This window comes from Chrysochloris asiatica, unplaced genomic scaffold, assembly GCF_000296735.1.
Source record: "Chrysochloris asiatica unplaced genomic scaffold, ChrAsi1.0 scaffold00070, whole genome shotgun sequence".
NCBI lineage: Eukaryota > Metazoa > Chordata > Mammalia > Afrosoricida > Chrysochloridae > Chrysochloris > Chrysochloris asiatica.
The window spans coordinates 1,825,612-1,833,790 of record NW_006408588.1 but is presented as its reverse complement, the minus strand read 5'-3'; positions in this window follow the sequence as shown (position 1 = coordinate 1,833,790).

Genomic DNA, 8,179 nt, shown 5'->3' with positions numbered 1-8,179 from the left:
TTTAAGCAACAGAGAGATCAGATTTCTTTTTTAAAGAAGTCTTTGTGGTAAACTCAATAGGTAAGCAAGGTTTCTTCAGTTGGTAACAATTGTTGTTGTTAAGTGCTGTCCAGTTGGTTCCAACCCATAGCAACCCTGTATAGGGTTTCCAAGGAGCAGTTGGTGAGCCTGAACCACTGACTTTTGTGGTTCAAACTGACTTTGCATTCCAGTGCATTAACCCACAGCCCCACACCAGGACTCCTGATGATAATTAGTTCAATGAAATTAAATAGTAAATAAATTAAATACAAATTAAGTGTCCTAAGAACACTGTGATAAAAAATTATAAGGTAGTTTAACTTAGGTTGTAGATTTCTAGATGCCTTTACGCTATCCAGATACAAATATCGAATACGTTCGTAGATATCTGGTTCAAGAATTTGACATAAATGTTAAAACTGGAGGAGGAGTTTGGGGGATATTAGTGTATGGATGATATTTGGAAACAAGAAAGAGGAAAAGGTATTTAAAGAGAAGCAGAGTGAACTAATGGATTGGAGACAGTGTCTGACCTCTGGCTTCAAAAGTGGAAAGAAGATGAATTGCTAGCACTAAGTAGATTCCTACCAGGCAGAGTTCAGACATACTTCCATGTTCTGACCTTCTTAACTCTGTTCTCTTAGCAGAGAAGCAATGTCTGCTAAGTTCAGTAATGTATTGCTATGTCCACACAGGACTCACAGAAAATACTCACCATTATGGGCTCTATAAGGGAAGTGTTGTTGTTGTTGTTATGTGCCGTGGAGTCGATTCCGACTCATAGTGACCCTGTACAGGGTTTCCAAGGCTGTGAATCTTTACAGGAGCAGAAAGCCTAATCTTTCTCCCATGGAACAGCTGGTAGTTTCAAACTGCTGACCTAGCGGTTCGCAGCCCGATTCGTAACCACTTTTAGAGGAATCTTATTTCATGCCTTTAAAATGTCAGCACAGTTATGTGAGAATTTAAAATGTATGGTGTCATTGTTATATGTCCTATGATTCCACTCTGACACTAAATACAATAGAATGAAATACCGCCCAGTTCTGGGCTAGCTTCACAATTATTATCCTTGAGCCATTACTGCTGCCACAGTGTTAGTCTATCTCACTGGGGTCTTCCTCTTTTTCAATGGCCCTCCACTTTACCAATTATGTTGTCCTTCTCCAGAGATTGGCCCCTCCTGATAATATATCTGAAGCATGAGTGATGAAGTCTCACCATCCTGGTTTCTAAGACACATTCTGGCTGTATTTCTTCCAACACAGATTTGTTTGCTCTTCTGGCAGTTGGAGGCACTTTAATATTCTTCTCCAACACCATAACTCAAAGAATCAATTCTTCTAAGATCTTCCTTATTCATTGCTGAACTTTCACATGCATATGAGGCTATTGAAAATACTAAGGTTTGGGCCAGGCATATTTTAGCTCACAAACTGATTTCTTTGTTCTTGAACATTTTAAACAGGATTTGTGCAACAGATTTGCCGTGTAGATTTTGTACCCTAATTAAACAGGTCATTTGATTTCTTGACTGCTGCTTCCATGAGTGCTGATCGTGGATCCAAGCAAAAATGAAATCTTTGACAACTTCAATCTTTTCTCTGTTTATCATGATGTTATTATATTGACTCAGTTGTAAGGATTTTCATTTTCTTTACATTAAGATAGAATCCATACTGCAGACTATAGTCTTTAATCTTCATCAGTAAATATTTTAAGTTCTCGTCACTTACAGAATCCAAGGTAGTATGATCTGCAGATTATCCATTTTTAATGAATCTTTCTCTAATCTTGATTTCTCATTCTTCTTCATATAATCAAGTATCTCCAATCATTTTCTAAGCATACAGTTTGAATGAGAATAATGAAAGGGTAGTCGTGGTGTGGCCCTGTGGGTTAATGCACTGGACAGCAAGGTCAGTGGTTCATACTCACCAACTGTTCATCAGAAACTCTATACAGGGTTGCTATGTTTCAGAACCAACTCTTTGGCACTTAACAACATGAGTACTGGTGTGGCACTGTGGCTTAATGTGTTGGACTGCAACATCGGTTTGAACCTCAAGGTTGGCGGTTCAAAATAACTACTTGTTCCTCGAAAACCCTTTACAGGGTCAGAACTGACCCTTAACAACAACACTTAACAACAACAGTAAGTGAAAGAATGCAACCCTGGGACGTCACATCTTTTCTGATTTTAAACCCCTCAGGATTCCCCTTCTGCTCTTGGTCTATGCAATGGTTGCTCATGGGTTATAGGTTCAGTGTTTTCCAACATGAGATGCCATCTTCCAGCACTTCATCTGACAATTTTCTGCAGCTGCTATTCCTAATGTTATCATCTATATCTGATAGCTTTAAGTGTTCTGGAATACCCATCCTTCATAATGCTATCCATAGTTTGCCATGTTCCTCACAGTTGAAAACCTTTGCAGAGTAATTACAGCACAAGTAAACATCTTTCTGGAATTCTCTGCTTTCAGACAAGATCCATCTAATACCACCAAAAATATCCCTCATTCCTTCCATTTCCTCTTCTTAATCTAGTGTGAATTTCTGGTAGTTCTTTTTCAATGTATTGTTGTGACCATTTTATTCAGGAAAATTTTACTTGCATGTGGTATTGATGATATTGTTCCAAGATTTTCTCATTCAGTTGGGTCACCTCTCTTTGGAATGGGCACAAATATGAATCTTGTCAAGTGGTTGTCCAGGAAGCTATTTTCCAAATGTCTTGACATAGATGAGTGAGTGCCTCCACTGTTTTGCCCTTTTGTTGAACATATTTCAATTTGTATTCCATCAATTGTTGTAGCCTTGTTTTTCACTGATGCTTTCAGTTCAGCTTAGACTTCTTCATGAAATACCATCAACTCTTGATCACGTGCTATTTCTTGAAATGGGTGAATATTGACTGTTTGTTTTAGACTCTCTTTCTTCCGTCCGTCTTTTGTTGGTGCTTTCTGCAACAATCAATATTTTACCCATAGAAACTTCCAATATTGCAACCTGATGCTTGAATTTTTCTTAAGTTCTTTCAGCTTGAGAAGTGCTGAATATGTTATTCTATTCTGGATTTCTAACTCCAGGTCTTTTCACATTTCATTATAATACTTAACTTTGTCTTCTAGAGCTGTCTTTATAAATTTTCTCTTTATTTATTTTACTTCCTGATTTCTTTCATTCACTTTACTTCTCTATGCTTGGGGGCAATCTTCAGAGTCTCTTCTGACATCCATTTTGGTCTTTTCTTTCTTTCCTTTTTAATGACCTTATGCTTTCTTTCTGTAGATGTTCTTGATGTCATCCCACAACTCTTCTAATCTTCAGTCATTAGTGTCTAATGCATCAAATTTGTTCTTGAGATGGTCTTCCTTTATAGACGAATGAATATCATCCTGTCACAGAGCACAAGCGAGATCTTGAAATAGTCTTTACACCTTGAATGTGCTGCCATTGCACTTTAATTTGCCAATCCCAGCATAGTAAACAATATGATTGTCAAATTCACATTGACCAATACCAATCCATTTCAGCTGATGAATGCCTCAGTTGTCAATCGTAATGTGTTCCAATTCATTTTTGATAATTTCCAATTTTTCTATATTCATATTTCATACATTCCATGTTCTGATTATTAATGGATGTTTGCAGCTCTTTCTCTTCTTTCTGAATTGTGCCCTATTAGCAAATGAAGGTCCTGATAACTTTATTCTACTTGGATCATCATGGTCAGCTCTAGTTTAAGAAGGCAGCTCTTCCCCACTCAGATTTTCAGTGCTTTCAAACCTGCAATGCCATGCCATCCTCTAGCACTTTATCTGATCATTTTCTGTGACCGCTATTCCTAATGTTATCATTTTCTGGCACTATATGTGACAATTTTCTATTGTTAGTAATAAGACTTCAGTGGCCAACCATTCAGAAGCAGTCTGCCTTTCCTTCTACCTAGTCTTTCTTAGTCTAGAAGCTCTGCTGGAACTTGTCCATTATGGCTGGCCCTGCTGGTATTTAAAATATTGGTGGCATAGCTTCAGCATCAAAAGAACATGTGTGCCTCCACAGTACAGCAAACTGACAAATGAGTTGTGGAAGCATTTGTCTTTCCCAGAAATTAGAAATCTGTACTGAGCTCTGATCACTGTTTGCAACCTGCCACATATCAACTGCAAACATAGCTCACTATCGGCCTACTTGATTTGTGGATATTACCTGTCTTGGACCCTCAATTCAGTTTTGGGGAGTCTTAACAAATACTTGTCACAAAATATTGGATTTTTTTCTTCTTCCCTTAAATTGCCATAATTTTAACATTGGCTTTAAACCTTTCTTAAGTCACATCCTCTGCCTCAGGTTGCAGAGAAGAGTTCTTTCTCAATATTGATGAGCTTTCTCAATTTTCAACGCATCGTTTTACCTATTTTCTTCCTAGATGATATTTGGCTCCACATTTCAAACACAGCTCATCTGTCAGTTTGCCGTACTGTGGAAGCATGCATGTTGCTGTGATACTGAAGCTATGCCATTGGGGGGGGGGGGCAACTAAGGATCAAAATGGAAATTAGGCATGTCAATTGAACAAGAATTACTTACATTTTTAGCCACTGGATATAGCATAAATAGATAGTACCAGTTTGAAACAGAGTTAAAAAAAACAGCAAACATTTATTTACATACTGCAGATAGGATGGGGTACAAATACATGATGCCAGTAAACTGTTACATCTTATATTAGAATTAACTTTAGGACTTGGTATCCTATATGCATATGTGTATGCATATATTTTGTTAAGTGTCACTGAGTCGGTTCCGACCCATAGCGACCCTGTACAGGGTTTCCGAGGGTGTAAATCTTTACAGGAGTAGAAAGCCTCATCTGTCTCCCGCGGAGCGGCTGGTAGTTTTGAAGCGCTGACCTTAAGGTTCGCAGCGTGATTCGTAACCACTACGCTACCAAAGCTCCTGTATACATATATAGGTATGTGTGTGTGTGTATATATATATATATATATATATATTGGCTAGAAATGTGGGAAATAGGAAGAAGTGGAGGGGAAAAGAAAAATCAAAGTTAGAATTAGGATACATATGACACCTGACATTTTCTTTAGTGGCTGAGACCAAGTTAATTCAAAGCAGTAACACTAACATCTAGAAGAACATCTGAATAATTTGTGTCTAAATGGTTGGAATTAAACTGTAAATAGTGTGGGCTTATTGAAATGTATTGGACCAACATATCCAGACAAGGATGAACAGCAGAGCTTCAGAAGGTGATGGATTGATTGCAAGGTACTGAAGAACAAAGAAAACTGAGGGCTTGAATACTTCCAGGAGGCTATTTCTTTCTCCATCTTTTATCTGTGCCTTTACCTTGCTGTCAGTTCACATCTCTATCATAGTAGTCAGACTTCTCAATGGGAAATAGAGCCCCTACACCTATTGGACCTCACATCTACACCCATACCTCTGCCATCAATGAAGAACAAACTCTTTCATGTGCTGGTGTGAAATACTCTGGAAAAGTCATCAAATTAGCCAAACCCCAGTCAGTTGATGATTCTCAGGTTTATTTAGGAAGAATGGCAGTGTATATTGGGCTAATTAATTGCCTTTCCATGGATAAGTCAACATTGGCTAAGTCACTGAAGTAAGGTAAAACAAAAAGTCAGGTCTTATTGCAATGACATGATTGTGTTTACAGATTAGTTTTAAAGAATATTGATGATGCTTCTAGAAGAATATGTGCTGGGAGTGCTAAGTGTGCAAAGGAGGCTGTTCTGGGTAGATGAAAAAAAATAAACACCCACTAGTGAAGTTCTGCCAACATTTCAAGACCACACATCTACATATTTAGAAAGATCCACACTTGAGAGTTTTATAATAAATAAAGTTACCAATGACCAATTTGCATCTTAAATAGAAGGGTCTACCAATGATCTAGTCACTGACAAAGTTTACTTTACCAATGCTTTTCTTGATTTGATGGCAAAAAGAAAGAATATACTAACTACGGACACTCAAGATAGATTAATTTTAAAATCCAAAAAGTTAAAGACAGCTTATCTTAATAATAAAATATATCTGATACCTTAGGTAAGTGTTCATATGTAGAAATTGACAGTAGTACCTTTTTGTTTCATTTACATGTAACTGTACCTAACTTTCATCTTGGAGTCTCTGGGTAATGCAACTGTTTAAAGCACTTGACTGCTAACCAAAAGTTGTAGGTTCAAGTCCACTCAGAAGCTTTTCATGGAGAAAAAGCCTTACAATCTACTTCTGAAAACTTCAGCTGTTGAGAACTCTATGGAGTTATGTTCTACTCTCACTCACGTGGTGTCACCATGAGTTGTGATGAACTTAATAGCAATTGTTTTGTTTTGTTTGTTTTTTTATTTATTGTTGTTGTTGTTCTTTTAACTTCTTTCTTGGCAGAAACATAACTTGGATAGACATTTTTTCACCAAAATCATGAGGAAAAAAAACAAAGGATATAAGAAAATACTGACTGTTTTGATTTATTTTATCATAAAATATAGTCACAGATGGGATATAAAGACCAACTAATGGATAAAAATGTTGGACTTATCCTGGATAATTAAGTCAAACTACTGATATAAATGCCCTGGCCACTTCACAGCCTAATAATAAATGAATTGAATGTCTGGATAGTTTTATGCAAAGCAATATAATAATTTGTTTTTAGTGAAAAATATAAAACTTTAGATTAAAATATTTTTTCAAATAGTTTGGTTAGGGCTCTTTCCTCTCTGCCTCTCATGCAGAGATTAATCATTCATTTTATTTTTACCTTTTAACTGATGAATATTTTATGTGTTTATAATGGGAAAGCATTAGGGAGTTAAACATTGAGATCAAAGTAAATGAAAAGGCCTTCTCCTTCATCAGCATTAGCATATAAAATAAGTTAAATAAATAGCCAATTTTATAAAATGCTAGCTGATGCACAATTTCTATATCTGGGTAATAAAAGTGTAAGCAGAATTAGAAAGTGGAGTTCCCGAAATCATGGTGTATTCTCCATGTCAGCACTGCCATTGTCTGGGGACTTATCTGATGCATACAAATTTTTCGTGTATGTTGCAATTCATAGTATCCAGATTTTTTTTTTGTTGTTGTTAAGTGTCAATAAGTCAATTCCGACTCATAGTGACCCTGCATAGGTTTCCGAGGTGTGGCTTGTGAGTTTGAACCACCGACCTTGAGGTTCAAACCAAACTTGCACTCTAATTCATTAACTCACAGTGACACACAAGGACTCCATCCACATATTATCACCCTGCAACTCACAGATGTAGGTAGGATGGACAATGGAAGCAAATGAAATATAATTGCTTTACAATAAGAATGCAGTGTCACCTGCAAAGGGGGTACTGATTGTTCAGTGGTAGAATTCTCTTTGTGAGTTTGATTCCTGGTCAATGCACCTCATGTGCAGCCATCATCAACCTGTCAGTAGCGGCTGGTGTGTTGCTATAGTACTAATGAGGTTTCAATAGAGCTTCCAGACTACGATGGACTAGGAAAATAATCTTGTTGATCTAATTTCAAAAATCAGCTAATGAAAATTAAAACCACCCTGTGGATCATAAGAATCCCAACTGCCACCAAGTACGGTGATGGTGCAGAACTGGGCAGCATTAATTCTACATAGGGTAACCATGGGTCAGGAGCTGATCGAGCACCACCTAAAAACAGTAACAACTTCTGCATTGATTCTTTTGGTGTTAAAGTGCCCTCTAGTCTATTCTGATTCTTAGTGACTTTGTATAGGGTTTCTGAGAAGCAGCTGATGAGTTTGAACCATGGACCTTGTAGTCCAAACCAACCATGTGTTGCAATACGTTATCCTGCAGCACTAGGACTCCACATTGATTCTAGCTGGCCATAAATGGAGTGTGCTTGATTATTTAGTCAACTAACAGCCTACAATAGACAGCCAAAGTTTTTGTGGAAACAAATGATCCCACTTAAATGAAACTTCCTGCTAAGGCAAGTTGTGGTTGTTGTTAAGTGACATCAAGTTGATTCTGAAGCTGTAAATCTGTCTGAGAGCATAAAGCCTCATCTTTCTCCTGCAGAGTGGTGGGTAGGTTCAAACCACCAACCTTTTGGTTTGCAGTCCAGTGCT